This window comes from Neopsephotus bourkii, unplaced genomic scaffold (genome assembly GCF_033783945.1).
Source record: "Neopsephotus bourkii isolate Nb327-2 ecotype Australia unplaced genomic scaffold, CSIRO-AGI_Nbou_v1 NB_678, whole genome shotgun sequence".
NCBI lineage: Eukaryota > Metazoa > Chordata > Aves > Psittaciformes > Psittacidae > Neopsephotus > Neopsephotus bourkii.
In genome coordinates this window covers 2,638,132-2,659,522 of record NW_026901177.1, presented here as the reverse complement: position 1 = coordinate 2,659,522, position 21,391 = coordinate 2,638,132, and the positions used below count along the sequence as shown (strand labels likewise).

At 37.6% G+C, this 21,391-nt stretch overlaps 1 protein-coding gene across 8 annotated transcripts in view; it reads right to left on the bottom strand.

Moving 5' to 3' along the window:
• TBL1XR1 (TBL1X/Y related 1) overlaps window positions 1-21,391 on the bottom strand; it is a 115,078-nt gene that overhangs the window by 37,297 nt on the left and 56,390 nt on the right. For 4 of the 8 annotated variants that reach the window (XM_061353561.1, XM_061353559.1, XM_061353565.1 and 1 more), the window contains exon 3: window positions 3,328-3,395. The exons of 2 other annotated variants lie outside the window; for them this stretch is intronic. The gene's annotated coding sequence lies outside the window, so the exon portion shown is untranslated. Of the gene's footprint in view, window positions 1-3,327; window positions 3,396-4,483; window positions 4,698-21,391 lie in introns of all 8 variants that reach the window. 2 more of the 8 variants (XM_061353562.1, XM_061353560.1) reach the window with 1 other exon arrangement.

Sequence of the window (21,391 nt, the reverse complement as noted above, 5' to 3'; positions counted from 1 at the left end):
AATTGCCTTTGATGTAGACATTCAATCACTGTACCTTTACATTTAATAAAAAACTCACTTGTGCCTCCAAAGGTTTGTCTAGACATTAAGCTGGTGTCCCTTCCTGCCTCCAGCAGCTGCTTTTTTTTTTTTCTCTAAATGAAGCTGTATCAAGGGTCTTTTGGCAGAATATTAAGAACAGCATATGTGCTGAGGCGATATGCCTGTATTACATGGAAGAGACATGCAATACAGTCATCATCCTTGATCAGATCTTTCATGCCCTGCAATATATCCTTTTTTTTTTTTTTACTGAGAGCTGTTCCAATATCTGAATCACCAAGGATAGTCTTTTACAGAATGCCCTGAAAAAAAAACAAGTTTCTTTGCTTGCTAGTTGAAAATTGAATATTTTAACTCCATTGAGCTAACTAACTCGAACTAAGTGGCTAAGGACAACTCTAAATGAATGCCAAGTTCTGATACTTCATCAGAGTTTAAGTCTGTAAGCATATTTATACTACTGCGAAGAAAAAATTCCCAGAGATCCAATGAACATGCCTGCCGTAAGACAGCCCCAGACTGCTCCTGAACATTGCAGTCATCTGTATCTGTAGAAGCAACTGCACTGATGTTCTTAGAAGATTAAAGAAGCATGATGTTCTTATTGTTAATTTGGCACTGTGCAGACAGTCTGACCAGTAAAAGAAACTTGAACACACCTGTAGAGGTATATACAATGAGATTGAAAATAAAGTATTAAAAGATGGTTTAAAAGAACACTATTTTTGTTTTTCTGTATAGAACATGGGGTATAGAAAAGCTATACTGAGGCAGCCTGCTGCATATAAAGTTTCTGTTCTGGAGGGAAGCACCCTTCCAAACGGTATGCAAATGATTGCATGAATGCCTAGACACATGCATAAAACCCTTAAAATTTGAAATTGTTGGCTTTATACAGCAGTAGTAGAGAGTCTACTGAAGAAAACCTTATCAAATGGGCTGAGAGTCACAAAGGATCCAATTAAGATAAAAAGTTCAAACCCAGGACATTTCCTCTTCTTTCTGACGCTCAGGACAACATCAGACATCTGCTCTCACTAATTTTTTAATTAATGCCCTTTGAAGCAAACTATTCAAAACCTGAGGATACATCATCTGCATAATAGGATAACCCCGTCTCCCCCACTAGAAGGTTCTATTTTGAATTAAACAGTCTTCTCTACTGGTGCAGCTGGAAACATGATCATAGCTTTGTGTAGAGAAAAGTTTTGCTTAGTCAAGTTAAAATATTAGCAGATGGAAATGCACCATGTCTTATAACTGCAGGCTATCATTACATAGGCAGCCGCACTGAAATGGTCTTCAAACTGTCCCACAAACGACCTTTACCGTATCTTTTGCAGAATTAAGCAATCACAGGAACTAGTTCTGCTAGTGCAGATTTAAACAAATTAGATAGGGCGGCTTTTCACAAAAAGAAATGCGCCATATTAGGTTATCTTTGCCTTGCTTCAAACACAGGAATAACAGGTTCCACACATGAAAAATTCTGCTAACCCATTTCCAGTAATAGAAGCATTATTTGAAAATAAGGTGGAGAGGAAGAAGTCCGTGCCTTCTCCACATGACATTATACTTTAATAAGCACTGTGCAAATTGCTCACAACATTTTGAAAAATTTTCAGCATTTCTCAGACTCCAAAGAGCTCCGATCATCTTTCTTTTCTTACAATATTTATAAAGCTGTGATGTCTTTTCTTTGCGGAATTGCTGTTTAACATTCTTGAGTAATGGTTCTCAAAACTTCACTATGCCATTTCTCTCACCTAAATCTGAAAGCTTATTTTCTTCCACAACAAGATTTAGAAACTCTAATGTAAGCCTACATGCGTGATTTGTTCATGCTCAAGGTATAATGTACCTACAGAGCAGGAAACCATATAATGTTAATAGTACAATGCCCAAATATTTTAGATAGACCAATCTAATGCAATGACAGCAGGGAAAATGGCTTCAGTCTTTACAGCAATTCACTTGCATCTTCAAATAGCACCTTTTGCTTCCCTAATTCAGAGCCTTCTCAAGCAAGCCCCTATCCCACCCAAATCTCCAACACAGAAAGACATACTGTCAGCTTCTTAGGCTGACTAGAGAATCCCATTAAGAATTTCTTATGAACCCAACCTTGTTTTTAGGAAAAAGCAAGGAGCTTGTGAAAGTACACATGGATATAGATCAACCCAGAAGAATATTTAAACATATTCTAGTCCCATCAACTTCAATTGCTTAAGTGACTTGTTGGAGCAGAGCCAGTACAACAGTTCCCTACAAGAGGAAGGACGTAAGAGTCAGCAATATCCTTCTCTACCTTGTGGGGGGTCTACTTGCAATATAAGGTTCGTTAAAACAAATTCTCTTTGTCTTGAGTACCCTCTATAGACCTAAGATAGTACACTAATAAAGCTTGCCAAAAACCTTAAGGAAATGTGATTTAAAAAAAAAAAGGAAGAAAAAAGAAAGAAAAGACATCTGCTACACCCACAAGACATTTGTTAAATTACAGTATATGTTAAAGATTCTACAGATACAAATGTGATTATCAGTTATCCACTGATGAAAGAACAAATACTCAATTGCGCTCTTGCAAAATACTTAACGATGGCTGTCTATAGACTGGTTCAGAACCAATCTTGCCTTTATCAGAAAAAGTAGCTCTGGCCATTTGGAGAAGAGACAAGAAAATACGCTTAAGGCAAGTGTGCAAAATCAAAAGAAATGATAGAAAGACTGCAGATGTATACATTTAAAGAAAACAATCACAAAGTCATACATTACATTTAAGACACAGAGACTAGTCACAGCTCATGGTCTGGGTATTTGCCCTCTGAACCACATATTCAAATTTTCCTTCAGGAAACCAAGCTTTTAGTACTTGAAAATAAAAAAGGACTATGATCAAAACACAGTATTTTCCCCCACATAATTTTTAAAACCTAATACACACTAAGGCAATAGTGACTCCATGCTTCAAGCAGACATAAGATTTTTACAAGGTGCTTCGTCAAAAGATCCATTTATTAATATTTCCATGCTGTGGACTGATGTGCTATACCACAACAACTTTCAACAAAATGAATATGGGTTTACACCAGACAGTAACAGCTCCAAAAGGAGCTGTTAAAGACCACTGAATAAAAGAATAATGTAAAGATTCAGAGGACTGCAGAAACTGAAACCTAACAAACACTGTAAATGCATGTAATTGCAATTACTAATACTAAATTGTACCAAACTATCAGTCCACTTTTATGACAAATAAATAGATAAATCATTGAGTGTCCTTACCAGAACTACTCTCTGAAACCCCACAAAATTGTGATGTGGCAGCAGTACAGCCCTTGGTATTACACCACCTGTAACACAAACCATATTATGATAGTTTCTATCAATATTTATTATAAAGGATGAAAAAAGGGTAAAAGCTATTTTTCTACTAGTCTTTTTATTGAAAGCATTAAAACAACATTGTTTCCTACTGATTATAATACACACTTAGCCAAGAAAATAATTGAACAAAAATTAAAGACTATCTTTTGATTAGTTACATTGAATTTATGTAAAAAAAAAAAAAATAGAGGCACAGTTTCAAATCTATCCTCTTCTCATTCTTTTAGTTGAAAACAAAACCCTACTACAGAATAGAACAGTAGCTTTAAAGGAATTTCTGTTCTTTTTGACTGCCCACATTGACAAAGGGGATCTTTACAAGAATTCCGACTAAGGTTTACAAATGGCTAAGTATTGACGTGGTAGCTTATTCTAACGTTAGCTAAAGTATAAAACTAAAATTCAATAGCCAGATTAAAAACAAAACAAAACAAAACAAACCACCACAAAACACAAGTTTATGATCAAACCACGCAGCGTTTTCAAAACTGACCATTTTGGATCTGAACTTAACACCAACAAATTACAAAGAACATGTGATATGAAAAAATCCTTGAAATATCCTCATGGAATTAATTTCCACAAGTAACTTAAAAACTTAAACACTCCCTATGTGATGAGAACAATTACTGATCCTGTATTTGTATAACATAGTGATTATTCCTACCACCAATATTCATTACAGATTAAATCATTAAAGAGCAATTTTACATAAACTAAGGGATTAAGGAGAAACCTTTGAATACAGAGGAACAGGAATGCTATCTGGGCACCCCAAGAAAAGAATCCACACATCAAGAGAAAGTACGTCCTGCTTCAAACAGCGTATTTATAAAATATATAACCCTGCCCAAAATGAAGAGGATCATGAAAACGGCAAACTACTTCCTGAATACTGAGCTCCAGCCACAAAGGCTCACAAAATACATTACAAATAACACTGAAACATCCCAAACACCTCCTTAAAACAAGGACTAAGACCAGGGAAGGCAACACATGCCTAAACAGCACATAGCATTTCAGAATTTCCATTATCTTAAAAATAATCATTGACCTCTAAGAAACCTTTCGCTATTTAGTCTGTTACTAAGCTGAATAAGACTTGAAAATGTTTCTTCCTTGTTTTGATTGAGGAACTAGAGAGTATTTTGGTCAGCAATCCTTTTCCACGTTTAAATTCTAAAGAGATTCAAATAAACTTCTTCCTTATTCTTGCAGAGCCCCTGACAGCTGAGTGGACGTTAACCTCCAAAACTACAGGAAGCGCCCTAGGCAAGAAAAGGGAGAATGTCATGAAAACTGATGGCAATAGCCTCCACAACATATAAGGAAACTGCAACATTTGCTTAATTAGTATTTACATATTAATTGTTCTCCTTTTCAGAATGAGACATATAAATACTACAACCTAGAGGTATGAGAAGTAAATGCTACATACCATCACGTGGAGATCATCATTCTTCTCATAATAAAAGTCAGTTTATTCATTACTGCATTCCTGAGAAAAACACTCCAGTAGCACCACCCTAGCCTTCAAGTGTTCTGGTCCTCCTCTGTAAAACCATTGCCTCAGAGTAGCTCACAAGGTAAGTGAAAAGGGCCTGACCCTGTATGAATGTAATTTTAGTTCTCTACTAGGCTATTACATACTGTATTTCTATGAACCTAACTCTATATACCAACTGTTTTGATAAAACTTAATTCAAAAAATTTTGAGAAGCAAAATTTAACACACTTATACAACATTAACACTAAATGAATGATAGTGCAAAAGGCCAGTGAAAGGCTATGCGGATCATGCTGGCTGAACAAACAAGAGGAAGCAATTTCAACACTTAAAACATAAAAACTTCAAAGGATGTAAGTTTACACTAAATATTTTTCATTCACTTAAACTCTGTTTCAAGTAAATAATTGATACTGCCCCCCAAATGATGCCTAACAGGAGAAAGAACCAGAATGAGAGTGGTGTAGCACAACCCCCAAAAGAAGCTGCTGTAACAGGAATTTCTTTCCTCTCCACAACTCTCCACTGAGCATACACAAACACACAACACACCCAAAACGCCAGAAATTCATCATTATACTAGACTCTCTATAACTGCAACAGGAAACCTGTTTACAGTTAACTAACTTGCCATAGGATGGAGAGAGCTAAGAGCTAAGCAAGAATTCAATGCACAGCCAAACTTAACAGGTCTTTTAAGAATGACTAAGTGACGAAAGTAATTTTTCACATGGATCCCAACTGCCATCTACTTCTGAAGACACTTATGCCACATAATGTTACCATCAAAGAATCCACTAACTTAAATTCTTTTATTCTGCTTCAAATTAATAAATAACATTTACTGCATGTGCCACAAAGAGTTACAGATTACATGTACGGAATACGTTCACTTTTTTTTGTTTTAGTGACGTTAACAAAATTCATAGCATGTAGGATAAAACCCTCACATTTAATTATATTTCTATCAGGCAATGTGATGAAATGAACAACATCACAGGTGCCTACCTATAATCATAGGGTAGAATTTCCCTTACTACATCCAAACTTGAAACTTTCCTTCTGTGGTAATGCTGTGGGTTGCTTCATAGTTACACGCTTAGTCTTTTATTTCTCTTTCTTACAAGATGCATGCCTATCTACACATATTTCAGAGAATCTGAAAAGAATCAAACTGCAATCCTGCAGTCTCATTAAAGGAAAACCAAAACCAAAACAAAAAAGTTAAGCAGGAGGGGAAGGGCTGAAAAGATTTACAAGCCTTAGGGAGAGAATAAAACCAGGTAACACTGAAAGATGGGTTCTCAAAATCATCCACAACATTTTACACGACGCTAACTGACAAGCTTAGCAATTGTATCTGTTACTAAAATGCTCACACTCCGTATGAACTTGTGCATTGTGAGCATGAAATCTTTTCCTCTGCAGCTTAAAATATTTGTGTATATGAAAATACACATTACCTTCCCATTTCAAAATTAATTACAGAGCAGGAACTTTATCATGCTACCACCGATACCTGTGATGATGTCACATTTATACATATCACACTTGTTTTGGCACACGAGAGAAATATTGATGGTAAAATTAAAAAGATTCTATGAAAATGTCACTCTCCTTCTTGTAGTAGTTGATTGATATCGGTGAAGTTGGAGGGCTGGATACCCGAGAAGGCCACACTGGATTCACCTGCCACTAGGGCGTGCTCCTTGATCAGCACGCAGTCCTATTTACCCATTTTGTGGGTGCGGCTTCTTCCACAACCTTTTTCATTTTGCTGACTGAAAGAAACATAGGGAAGAGTGTGTCTTGTACTTCTCTAGATTAAAGGAATATAACTGTTTAAAAGAAACTGACGCAATCTCTTAAAACCTTCCCATGCTTTTGGGCAGCAGTTTTCATTATAGATTCTTCTCTTCCATGACTTGCAACTGAAATCTTTACTACTATTAGACTGGGGCTTCTTAAGTCAATGCAAGTTTTTAAAAATAATAAAAAATTTTTTTCCAACAAACGAGTAACATTTCTTTCTTGAGTGACTGTCTAGGGTTTTGGCTTATTTTGATATTAAATCACACGTAGTTAGGGAAAAAAAAGACAAAAAAGGTAAATTATATGTTCATTAAAAAACTACCAATGTGCATTTTATAAACTGAAAGTGGCCCAGTAGGGAGATAGAAATTACCTACTTTTAGGAACTATTGTTTACTGCTGCCTTCCCCACCAGAACACCTAAATTATAACAAAGACTGCTACTAAGGCGGTGAAATGTGCATGTATGGAAAAAGAATTCAGTATAAACTGACATTATATAAAAATGTAGGTCTCTCTCTTGAACTTAAAGAAATGCATACATTTGGATCTTCAGAGAGCTCAATGCATGAATATGGCCTTATTTTCAGTCTGTCCTATGAGTGCAGCATAATTTCTGGTCTGCTTCTCATTCTTTATTTGCATAAACCCAAATGTTATCAGCGAGATATTTGATCTGCTTGCTACAACTTATTCCCTCTAATCCCTCTATTTCAAAGACCATCCAAGCAACAAATGTCACCAGCAGAGAAACTGAAATCCAAGTAATGCGTTAACAAAATAAGGGTTGGTTCACATATGAAAACATTTGCTTTTCCATTTTGACTCTGCAAACAGCATCACAGATCCCTTTTTTGCCACACCTGAGAAAAACATACAACTAACAGGAGCAGCAGCTTAGAGAAAACTAAAGTCTTGGGCTGAAAAATTCATGTCAGCCTCTTAGAGCTGCTTTATGAAATGTAAGCAAATCTATTTAATTTTCAAGTAAGGCTGCATTGATTGCTAAGTATTTTGTTATAATTTGAAGCTTACATGCAGCATAACCAAACATAGCATCAGAAGTTAAACTGACAATAAAGCATTTATCACATGCAAAGTTTAAGATCGCAACTCACTGAATAATATTTATGATCACAAAGTAAACATGATAAAAGTGGTATTTCCTTGATAATAGCAGACACAGTAATTTCAGAACACATCACAGAGGCAGACTCCAAAACTGTTAACAGCCCTAATCCCAGTAAAAGAGACTCACCCATGACAGAATGCTCAGATCCTGAAAAACGTATGCATGGATTAAAATGCTACAGACAAGCAAAGCTTCAGTGCTATTGCACCTTCCAGTGTAACTGTACTATTAAAACATTACTTGTTAGTAAAACAGTTATTTCAGGTTCTGAAAATGAAACTATGAAGTTTAAGATCTTTATCTGTAAAACATTACTGTTCTACCTTGACTACCTAAAGGCAATATCAATTCCCCAAGTGAATGCACGCCTTCTCTTCCTTATCTGTTGTCATTTCCATAATTCATCTTTCAACGATTTAAGAAGTGCAGAGGGTATTTTCAGAGGACATTGATGGTGCTCAGAAAGTCTTGTATTTGACTAGCTGCTGAGGGGCACACCAAGGAAGCACTACTGTGTACATCTGGATAAGCTTTGATGGTACTTTGAACAGACAGGTTTTTGAGCTTTATAGTGTTGCGTATTTGTGAACAGAAAGGTTCACCCACACCACAAACAGAACAAGCAGCCTTCATCTTTCCATTTACCCCCACTGAGTCAGTGCCACCGTGTTCTCCCAGGAAAAAAGTGTGAGAGATGAAACACTGCAAGCAACTACAGCTAAGGACATTCAGAGATAAGGTCTGCCCTTGCTGCTTTTGGACTGTGACGGGGAAGAGACCATCTGCCAGGCAGTGACCATGTCTTGCAGGAGCCTCAGTTCCTTTTGAATAAATATCAAGTGTCACTTCTGGGATGGAGTCCACTTCAAACTGGACTTTAATTTGCTTGTCTATGCATGTTAAACTGGACCAAAAGCAGGTTACATCATAATTATGTCATACCTAATTAAAGTATGTACCACTAAAATAGAGACCTGCCCATGTACACACAAACATCATTTGACAGCCACAATACATCTCAAGCCTGCAGCTGGAACATACCTCAGGACCTGAAACCATAAGAAAGCTACAGAGTGAGTAGCCTGATTTCCAGAATTTAGGTAGATTTTACTTTTGCTTATAGCACTGTAGTAACACTTTACTAGAGGGAAAGACAGGTTCTTCTATTTCAAACTTGCAATTCAGTAGGTATATGGAGTTACAACACACACCTCTCTTGCACACTCTCAGGAGACTCGAGTTAAACTTTTGGCTCAGGTTTGTAGTGAAAATAGACAGCATTAATCTAGTCACGATTTTTTCATAAATTACACTGAAAAAAACCCAAACCCAAAAGACTGTGAATGTATCCATCAGACTAACAGCAAAAATAGTGTGCCTGACAAGGTCTTTGAAGAAGCTCTTGTAATCTATCATCTATTTACTGAGACAAAAATCATCTTGGGACAAGACAGATTCACAAAACCAACCAAACAACTCAAACCAGGCTCACCAGGGCCTGCAGTCCTGCTCTATGGAAAAGACTTTGACAAGGAAATAGAAGACTCATTTTCTCCAATTCTGGAAGCACTGCAGCTGTGTATTGCTTAATAATTTAGTTTATTAAAGGCAACAACTGTCAAAATCTATACAAACTAATTTGTCATGCAGCAATTTTACATTATTGGAACCTTGTTATAATCTGACTAATGCATGCTATCACTTTCTAACCATGCCTATAATTGGTTTCTTGGCTGTATAGGCCTAAAGAGAGTAATTCTAAACATCTTCCAATTACACTAAAAATATGCATGTTTGCAGAAAGTTACATTGCTCAATTTTCAGACTCAAAGGGCTTTTACTAATATGCGATTAAAAAATGTGTGCAAAAGGACACTAATTTTTGGTGCTTTTCTGAAAGTTATGTGTTTGTGTACAAATATACCATCTTAAGACCTGTAAATGCTAAAGCAGCACATACTGAGGTAGTTATGCAACACTAAACAAACTAGAAGAAAAAAGTTCAAAAATCGATTTAGATGGAAGAATAGATTCCAAGTCAATACATCCAAACCAAACAAGAAATCCAGTCATTGAAAGTCCCAGATCTCAAAACTTAGGTAGGTGTGACAGTTACTCATTAACTTGTTTACTTCCAACAAATGGGACTGTCTACTGCCATTGCCTGCAATTCTTCACAGGGCACTGGAAATCCCTTGAATGTGTTGGTAGATCAGCAGAAGTTCAAAACATGAGCACTTTGCACAGGAGTAATATATCCAGTGCACAATCGTTGACAGACATTTTCACTGCAGTAGCAGGATTGGCATACAGGTTTTTAAGGCGTTTAAAGTGTTGTAGTTTGATATATTAATACTTTGCAAAAACGGTTTACTATTTTTGATAAAAAATATTAGCAAGTAAATATTGCAAGGACAAGCAGGATTGCCCAGATGCAGATATGATTCTTAGCAGAGGAGAAACCCTTGAAAATGACATCTGAAATGAAAGAGAAGGTTTGTAAAATTATCTTTTTTAAACTACTACAGAATCTTCAAATTTGTCTATAAATCTTGGCAGATTAAGTGTGCACCTTATGAGGGATTCTCATGATTACAGTGAAATCAACAGAGCTACGTTACATACAGGACAACATGCAATAAGCAGATGCATAGATACTATATTCCAGAGCCTGGAACTAAAAATAAAACCAAGTACAGTCATGCAATAAGAGTGAGAAAAATACATGAGGAAGGATCAAAAAAGCTGCAAAACAACCCCATGACAATCACTCCCAACATGCCTCAAGCTGACTGTAAAACAAGAGAAATCATGCTTCAAGTGCCCTGCAGAGTTTAAACATGGGAATCATTATCTGCCTTCATAGACAACTCTCATCACCAGAGTAGGTGTGTGCTTTCTTGGTGTCAGTCCTTCCTTGGACCACTGTGAATTGGACGAACACTACCAGCTGAATTTTATCAGCGGAGAATAACTGAACCTTAACCAGTTGAAATGGCCTAGATCCCACGTAATGCCTCAAACACCAATCTCTCCAGCTAAGCTCTCTGTATCAGTAACACAACAAATTGTTTTGGATTGGTTCTCTGCCCAGATCTGTACCGTGCATAGTGAAGTATGTAAGAGCCAGAAAATAATCCAAAAAACCTTAAAATTGAAATCTTTGGATATCTGCAATAAAATGGAAGGAAGCAGCTTGCTGCACAGAGTCTGTATATCCATAGTTATTTCTTTCACAACAATGACAATATAAACTACACTTAAACACAGGCAGAGACACAGCTTTGGGGAGACAGGCAGCAGAAATAAAATACAAAGAGCTCATCAGTTTTGGAAGGACATTGGCAGTTGCCAGCAGAACTATGAAAGCTCAAAGGCCCGTGCTATGCTTCCTCTGCCACTGATAACCATGCCCTCCAACAAGCAAACACCTGTAGCACGCTGCCCTCCAAAGTACACCTGTGTGTTGTTAGACCTTTGGAACTAATATGGGCTTTTCCTCACACTTACAAACAGACACAGAACATGCCGCATGTGGTTGAAGATACTGCTGATGCTTCTACTGACAGGAGAGTTTCACAGATAACAGCCTGCAGGGTTTTAATCCAGCAAACACCTTCCAGTACACAGCTTAAACCTCCTAAGGCAGCTAGCTAAATGAATAATGAAGTCTACAGATAGTGGGGAAACAATTTTTGTTTCCCTTGAGTTGAGTGCTTATAGCAAAGTTGCTTGCACAAGAGGGAAAAGATGCAAAGACAACACACACATATTCCGCAGTCAGCACTCACAGCCTGGGGTACCGCAGCACTCCTCTATCAAGTTCAGTGGAATGCATCTGAAAATGTTTAGGTATGTGACAAAACAAAGATTTAAAAATATCAAGCACGTGCAAAGTATAATGCATCTCTCACATAATCTTCCTGCCTTATTATAAATTTATTTAAGAATTCATAAGAAGGACAAGGACAAGGACAAGCATCACACATGCTTATTAAGTTACAGACGAGTATAACTGCAAGAAAGAAGGCAGGAGGTGAGTAGGTAGAAGAGATATGAACCTAACGTGGAAATTTGTCCCATCAGAGGAAACAAGAACATAATGTTTCTTTGGTATAGTAACATGTGCTATGAGAAGTGACGTGCACTTGAATGCACGTTTTACTCTAATCCCAAGAGAACAAGCTTCTTTGACATGCTCCTTCTTATTTTATTCCTCTTCTTCAGTTTGTCTATGAGCTACCCACTTCCACTGGATGCTTAAAAATTGCCCTATGTCTTAATTTACACACAGGAAAACATATCGTATTAATGCTGCTTTGACTCTCAAATTAAGGTGAGATGTAGACAACGCACTGTTGGCTTTCCTCTCAGGCCTTACTTCAGAAGCAAGGCTTTTCTTAAAACAGTTTAAGTGCCATTACTTTGAAATCATCATCCTCAAAGTGGTTTTGAGAAATATAACCAAATTGCTTTTAACCATTTGATTGCAAAGGCACATAAGCATGAATGTTACTAAAGCAAAAGTTTCAGAATTAAACATATATGCAAAGATGGCTACACATTACAGATGAATGATCTATATCTATAAATAAGCAGAAAAATAGACTTAAATATCCACATAGCTATTAAGTTATTAATATTAGATCTCTGGTCTAGTTCCCTTCAAATTAGCCACCCACTAGCAAAATGTCAATTGCAAAACAAGAGACTATATTTATAGTACAACCTACTTGGGAGGTTTGAAAGACATGTCAGCCACTGCTAAATTACAATACCCCTATTGTGCACCTTCCCAAATTAACACGTAACTTTCATTATAGGCAACTATATGTACAGAAGTCGCATTAGTTTTTAATAGTCTTTATTACACCACATAAGCTGGTGCAAACGTTTTTCCATATAGATGTCTACATGGAGAGAAAGAAAAAGTAGTATTAAGTAATTCATTGGTATGAAGCTGGGTCAGACACTGGCACAGCCATTATCTTAAAAGGTCCTGGGCAGCAGTGAGGCTGGGAGGAGAGAGTATCAAGGAGATCAAAAGTAATACTTGGATCCAATTTTATTATTTCCCATCCTGAGACTTTGATTGCCAGTACTACGAGTGATGCATCATGAAATGCAATACAACATACTACTCCATCTTTAAACTGTATTTATATGGAAGAGTCACCAGCAAAGGGGAAACAACTTCTACGCCTGGTGACTGCCAGATCAGGAGGATGGAAAATGAATGATATGCATGGCTACCTATACTGAAATGCAGAAGTCCCTCTATATGGCCTCTCCGGCTTCTCTTCTATCATGGAGAAATCAAGTAGAGTACAGTTAGCATGGGGCGCCTCTCTGTGCACCTTTGCAAATGATGTAATTCATGGACCCCTCTGGCAAAACTAGACCGTGTTGGGGATTTCAAAGGCGGTTGGAAGTCATTGCAGAGAGCTATATTTTTAAAGAACGTGGCCTAATCCACTAAGTTCACTTTTGGTTTGTGTTTTGTGATTTACTTTGAAATCAGTTCTCCTCCCCTTCTCTCTCCAGATGCCTGACACTATCTGCAAAAAAAAGCAGAAAAGAGTATCCTGCAGAGGTTCACTGAAGATGGGAGAGCTGGCAGGAGAAACCCTGGCAATACACACTCAATTGCCTCAAGCCTTCTGCTGAGAGAGAATTGCAACTTGTTGCTTCGGGTATGTCTGCCACAGAGAGGAAACAGAAATAAGAGAACTACATAGAAACAGTTCTCTAAATAAACACTTAAGACTAAGGAACACCATCCCCTCAACAAGAGGTGACCTGTGCTCACATTTTGGCAGATAATAGTTTATTCTATAGTTTCATGGCAGATTAATTTGGAACATTCAGAAAAGTCTGAAAGATAGACTTGAAGGGAAACATAGTAACCAGTGCTGCTCATCTTTACTCTTGGGATAAAATCACTTCACTTTCCATCAGCTTGCAGAAGCACACTGCTCCTAATAGCACATTTTACAGAATTTCCTTCTAGAGCTAGCTCTTATTCTTGTAAATAAATAGATAAAATCATACTCCTAACCTTAAGATTTGGACAAAACCAGAGACCCTGTGCCAGCTGTTTAATTTCTTACGTATTTATGCATACCAAAGTATTTGTACACAGATATCAACTGTAGGTGCAACTAATTTTGCATGTTGTCTATTTACCTTTAAATCCATCAGGACTGAAGAGAATACTGAATTATTAAGAATATCATTTGCTATCTGGTAATAGCATTGTCTATGTTTTTCTATTCCCTAAATTTTCGTTTTATTTTAAAATTCACTTTAACACTGTAACTATTAAAAACTAGAGCATTCAAAATTGAGAAAAAGAAACAAGAGCTGTAAGAAGAAACAAAATACAAAGCCAGCTGGGATCCAAAGCCACTTTCATCACATGGGATATTTTTATATCCATTGTACAATTTGTTTTTTCTAATAACTGTCACACATTTAGCAGGAAAGCCAAAAGGTACTTGAAAAGGAGGTAAAAGAGATGAACACATCCCTTTCCATCCCTTGCTGTGCTTTTTCTTTATATGTGCTGAAAACATTTAAACATTAAGGAGATTATCTAAAAATTGTCAGGATTAGGGTGGGCTTGACCAGCTAAGTGGAAGTCTCCACTATCAGTAATTTTCACTCAAACAATGACTGCACAGATCCACATGTCTTATACCTATGAATAATAACAGGAGCCCAGCTATCAATAAGCAAATTTGCCTCCATAGCTAGAACACTGCAATCGATCGCACACTGCCTGCTTTCTATCAAACCGGAATCAAGTCAAGACTCAGATCCTACCTTTGATTTTTCTCCTATTCCAATAAGTTTAATGCAACAGCTTATCTTAAAATATGCAAACAGTATCAGCAGAAGGAAAAGACTATTTTCATTTTATAATTATGCTTTAGTTACACTTAACCCTAGGCAAAGCTGGCATTACAGAGGGAAGGACATTTGACACAGTTTTTAAGTTTTAATTAGTCTTAATAGAAATAGGGATAGAATTTTAGGTTTGGGTATGTTACGGAGATGAAGGCAAGTGGTTTTCTGGGAAGTCCTGGCTCAGACAGACCCCTCAGAAATCCACAACAAAAACTTCTTCAAACCACAGAACAAGCCAGTAACAGACACTTAACTCCTCCTGCTGACAAATTAACTCCCATTTCCACATGCTATTTCTTCAGATGACTACTGCATATCCCACAGGTTCCCTGCTGCTGCTGAGGGCTGCCTTCCACCAGACAAACCACAGACTTCATGGTCAATCTGGTCCATCTCCTGGTAAGAGTATTCCCCCTCAGAGAAACCAGGGAAGCTGCCTTTCCACTGACTTTAACAACATTAATCAGTTAATATGTTACCTGAATTGAAATTATTATAATTGAATATGCTATTATATAACCACAGAAACAATAAGTACTTTGCCATCACATCCTCCACCTGAACTGCAGTTAAGAGAGACAAATCCAATGACACTGCGCAGTTAAGCAAGAAAAGAGGACACTCTTACTCATGCAACCTCTGTGGATAAAGATCAGGGCAAAAGCCTGATTCAGGCTATGTAAGTCAGCCTGAGGTGGAAGAACAAGGCAGCACTGTCAAGTGATCATTGACTTGAGCTTTGGCTCCTAAAGCTGCTAGACTCTTAAAAATATAATTCAAAATATATAAAAATGTTATTTTCTGTCTCAGGTGAAGCAAACCCATCTGTCTATTCAGAAGAGCAACAAACAACCAGATGAGAAAGAGGTTCACTGTAGATACACCATAACATATATTACTGAAAGGGAAAAAAGCTCATTTTGTCAAAAGAAAACTGAGACCACTTGCAAGTAAGGTTTGTAGGGCTTTCTAGACCTATTATACCTTACATTTATACATACAGAATGTATTTTTATTAGTGCCAGAAAAAGCTAACAGCAGATCCTTTTTATGTCCCCTTTTATACTGAGAGGGAAACTATTCAAGCACTAGCTATCCTGACACTGCAATTAAAACATGACCCAATTTCTAGATATAAATAAGCTTCATTTTTCACAGAGTAACCATATGTAACCAAGTTCATCTCTATTTACCATGCCCCTCAATTCCACTTGTAAGATTGAAACATGAGGAAAAAACCCAAGGCTACTACAAATCAGTGCCTCAGAGGAAAATGAGCAGGTATGCATGCAGCGGAGTGGGTGGCAGCCCATGCAGCTGTGCTTTGATGACTTGTAAAGAAGAAAAAGCCAGACAGGTCTATGTGCAGAGTTTATATCACTTCTCTGCACTGCAAAACAGACAGCAAATGAATTATAATGCTGCAAAGCCAGGATTACATAAACCCAAAAGAATTCTGGTAGTCACGAGCACTACTATCAAGCCCAAATCACAATATGCGCTGATACAAACTCTTGTAAAAACTCTAACGTTGCTATATACACTTGGATAAAATGGCACTGTGCAAAAAGAACTACAAAATACACACACAATTAAGCAACATGCAACAGATCATAGGGATTTTTTGCATTTTACTTAGTTTTTCTATTCTGTTATTTCAGGTACTTCTCTTTTTGCTGAAGGAACCTTCTCTACAATTAAAACTAGATATTACGAACATTACCACTATTTATTTGCAGTAATAGCAGCATCCCAAGACCCTTTTTCCAAGATGGGGGCCCCATTGTACTAATGTTGCACAAACATGTGAGACTTTGTTCCTGTGCTTGAAGACATCATAATATAACCAGTCAAGGTCAACAAAAAAACCCAATATGTCAACAACAACAAAATCTCCTGTATAGGACTTTGTTGTTTTGTCTTAATACATATTCTTCAGACCACCTGCTACTCCTCTTACCAATCAAGGTGCTCTACATAGCCTGCATCACTGCTGGTGCTGATTCTGTCTTCCTAGCACAACCCATAAAAAAACCACCTGCCTCCTCTGTGGGAGATAAAAACACCTAACTGTATTTAAAGATAATGAAAGTGCCAAGATGCAACATAACTTTTCTAGTCAGCCCTGAAAGTGTTAGTTGTTTCTGAGTTAGGATAAATATAATGTTAAATATTGCCCTCTTCATCTACATTCAGTAACGCCTCTGGACAGTGAAATGGAGTATTTATACCATTAAATAAGGATTAAGTGCTGCCCCCTGGTTTATTAAAAAAACAACAACAACAACAACAACAACAAAAAGCAACAAAAAAAACCCCAAACCCAAACCAATAAATAGCTATATAAGAAGTCTATTGGACATTTGGAAAAAAACAATCTATGTACAGCCTGTAGTGAGAGAATGCCATTTCTCTTATTTTTTAACTATATAGCAAGCAGCCTCCTACAGATAGGTCCTTGCTGAGCCCCAGTGAACACAGCAGAAATACAAGCACTGACCTAGCTCAGAACCTAGTGAGCAGGGAAGCATTCTGAGGGAACAGGCTGAGACAGGAAAGGAAGAAGGATCATGGGAACAGGCACTTTTCTGTTCTTGGCTCTGGCTGTTGGGAATGTCATATTAAACAGCTGAAGCTCAAGAAATTTGCAGCCATTATCCCAGTGTGAGGCAAAATGTTACACATACACTTTCTTCATTCAGCAAATATTTAGTAGATATAAGATTCCCAAAACAAATGATTTTCTATGTGTTACTAAAAAAAAAGAAGAAAAACCATACAGCTCACCTAGATTTGGCTGCAAGTGACAGAGATGTAGTTCCTACACTGAAGTCCATGCTTTGCAGATCCTACAGTTGCTCCTCCCATTGCAACTTTGCATAGGAGAAAGGAAGCAAAACCTTTTCTTCAAAATGCTTCACTTGGGAGGATTTTTTCACCTATTTTTACAGAAACAATTGTCTTCCTCCCCCTTTCAATATATCCCTGCTTTTTGGCAGCATCACTCTTTCCATTTAACCCAAGATGTCTATTAGGAAATTCTTCTAAGAATATATAGCAAGTAAAGGAACACTTTACCTTTTGACAACTGTATTTGAAGAATGTGTGTTTTACAAGGAAGTGTCTCCCCACCCAATTCTTCAACTCAGCTTCCCAATTACACACTCTTATCACAAGATTTTAACATACGACAACAGAAGCACAGTATAACACACTGAATTTAAAAATCAAGAAAGCCACAAAATTGCTCTTCAAACACCCTAAAACCTCGCACATGGGAACAGCATACTCTCGTTTCTCAACCCTTACACAGTGTGCAGCAAGTTGCTTGTGTAAACAAGCCACAGTGTTACCTTCCAAATCTTCCTAAGTGACACTCAGGTCCTATAAACCATGCAAGGAAGGGCTACAAACACTTCTCACTGGGCAGCCATGTTTCACTCACTTCTGCTCCAGACTGGACCTTTTAGTTCAATTCTAGGCAATTTTCATGGGTGTAGCCAGCAGATAGAAGAGGCAAGGCTAGATTTATTGGTTGGTTTTTTTAATATGTAACCACTCCAACATGCATTAATTTTCCAGTGAAAGATTCCCAGGGAGGCAGCACTGTTCAAAACACAGACGACATGCTGCCAAGGGCAAGAGAATAAGCAAATCAGTGTGTTATTCTGCAACCTAGATCTCCTAGCTCCTTCCCTACCCAGAGCATTGTGCCTACAAACCATTGTAGATTTTCCAGATTGTGGGTTTCCAGGTGAGTTATAAATCACAAAAAAAAAAAAAAAACAAAAACATGAAACAATTAACTTTGCTAAAGCTGCAATGCTTTTTCTTCAAAAGCAAGCGCTGGAGTTCCTAGCTTAAGAGTCCTGCATAGCTGAAATCTTTTTTAAGTAGACGTCAACTGCTGCAGCTGTAGTTTGGCACTTCTAGTAACACTGATCAAACTCTGCCGTTGCTGCTGTTTCTCCACTCATGTATTGTGCAGAAGGTCCCAGATCAATCCTGGGGTAATAACATTAGGAATACCCCAAATTAGTATTTTTTCCATAGGTTTGCTATGTACAGATTTCACAAGTCCTCTTTAGAAGGCTTTAGAATTCACGTACTTAACACTCCTTTTCAAAGCATAAATCTAAAGACATTTACATAACAGACTGAGCTGTTTTCCAAATCAGACAAAAATTAGTCTAAGATCTTTTAACATACTACTGAATTTGCTGAACTGTCATGCTCATATTCATTATATTATTTTCTCCCAGGCAACACTTTTTGTCCCATGTTCCTAAAAGGATGTAGTTTACTTCTATACACATCAAACTTGCTAATCTGTCAAAAGAACATAGCTGTGAGATGGCTGATGTTCTCTCCAGGTTACACAAAATTAAGCTTTCTTATATTTCAAAACCAAGAATCTGTTATTCCACAAACAAATAGTGCTTGCCAGAAACACCATGGGTCTCCCCTTTTGAGCACAGTTTGTGTAACATGAGTACATCTTAAAACTAGCGAGGATTTCTTGCCTCCCATTATATTTTGGGAAGCTTATCCAAAAATCTTACTCCCCTGGTGGATGAGATCTGATTTCTAGTTTCCAACATGAATGTACTCCTTGCCAAGATGCACACATTTCTTCTCTTTCCAGTGCTGTCTTGAATCTAACTTAGAAAATAGTTACACTCACTCGTCTTTATCAGCCCCTCATGTATTTGGAGAAAGCAATTGTATCCTCTCCCAGACTTCACTTTTACTGAGATAAACCAACCAATCTCATAGTATCCTCCTGCGAGACAGACTCAGCTCTGCCTTTGCCCTTTCCACAGTCCTCTTCTGCACCTGCTCCACTTTATACTCACCTTTCTTGAACAGATTTATCAGAGTAGTTTGGTTTTATATATGGGGATTTAGTGGTACTACCTTGCACATGAGCAGCATTAACACTTTCCTGTTCCTGCTAGAAGTAGCTCTTCACCTCACACATTTTATGACTACATTTTTCAAAGTTTCGATTTTACTGGCTAACATACTGAGGTCTTCCTGTTCCTCTCCATTTTCAAGGGATAAGCACCCAAGGTTAGGGCTAAATTACCATCTCTCCAGAGATGCACAACCATGCATCCTATACTGTGAAATTTCAGTCCACTTTTCCTACTCAAGTCCTGCAGGCCATCCAGCTGTTCCTGTAGAATACTCATCTATACTGACAGCATCTCCCAACTATACACCACTGGCAAATTTTATTGCACACTCCTACTTTTGGTGCCGAATTAAGTGAATACACTAATATCAGCCCAAGACCAGTTCTTAAGACAACTAACTTCCTTTAGCCCCAGACATCCCCATGAGCACAAAATGACGTGACCTTCCTTTAACAGGCATCTTATTCACCTCACAATTCTTCTACAACATCTCATCAGTATTTTAACAAATAATTTCCCACATATTGCTGGAGTAAGCATCATACCACAGTCTAGACAGATTAGCTCTAGCACATTCTTTTGTCTGAAACCAAAACCAAACAACTTTATGAAAAAAAGAGAACACAGATGCTATGCAGGTATCCATGAAGACCATATGCTTAAACCTTGTCTACTGTGATTATAAAAGTATACACACACACACACACTGCAGAGTAGTAACCCTTCCTCAGTTCACTCTCAGTGCAAAACCAGAGTTCCCATGAACTCCAGACACTGAGACCTTCGGACTAAGATTTCAGAGGATCGCAGTTATGTTATGCCATGTAAAATTCACTTTTCTTCCAAATATGCTATAATCCACATCTGACTGTGGATGACTGAAAAACAGTCCAATGAAAATTAGAAGCATTAACAGCAGCAGTCCAAGGGGTACTGTCAACCTCAGTAGGGTAATCCTTGCAACTGCCATGACACAGTCATATTTCAAGACAAAAATCAATAGTTCAGTTTGCATTCGGAGAAAAAGGAAATACATGGACCACCGCAGAGACAATCAAAGCATGTTTGAATAATGCTAGGCCATGAGAAGATAACTATACTGAAAAAACTTGAGTCGGCTTTGGCAAAAAACAATGGTGGTACAAAACTGGACGGGTCAATGAAAGCAACTTGGCTCAACAGCCTGTTCACTGCAACTTCCACCTTGAGCCAAAACCTCAGACATGAAAGAGTCCTGCTCTTTCATGACTGGGGTGGACTATCAACCAGGACTCTAGTATATTACAACAGCATAAGAGTTATCTTAGTATACTTAGTAATAACCAGAATTGAACACTTCAGCACAAAAGGATTTTGGTTTTAGAAGTTCAATAAAAAGGAAACTAGGAATTAGGGTAGTAGGAAGGTATGCCAACAATCTGTTCTACACTGCACTCACATTCACAAACTCATACCAGTTATTTGCTTTTCCTAAAAATCATGAAATCTGTAGGAGACAAGGTGATCTTGCCTAGACATCTCTACAGAGCAGCGCATCACCTCAGGGATGCCAATTCTAGGAAATAATAACTTGTATTGTAGCTTCTATTTCAAACAAAACCCCAGCATCCCTAATGTATTAAACAGCCACCTCCTCGCAGTGTTCCCTTCTGTTCAAATACCCTTACCTACTCCTCCAGTTAC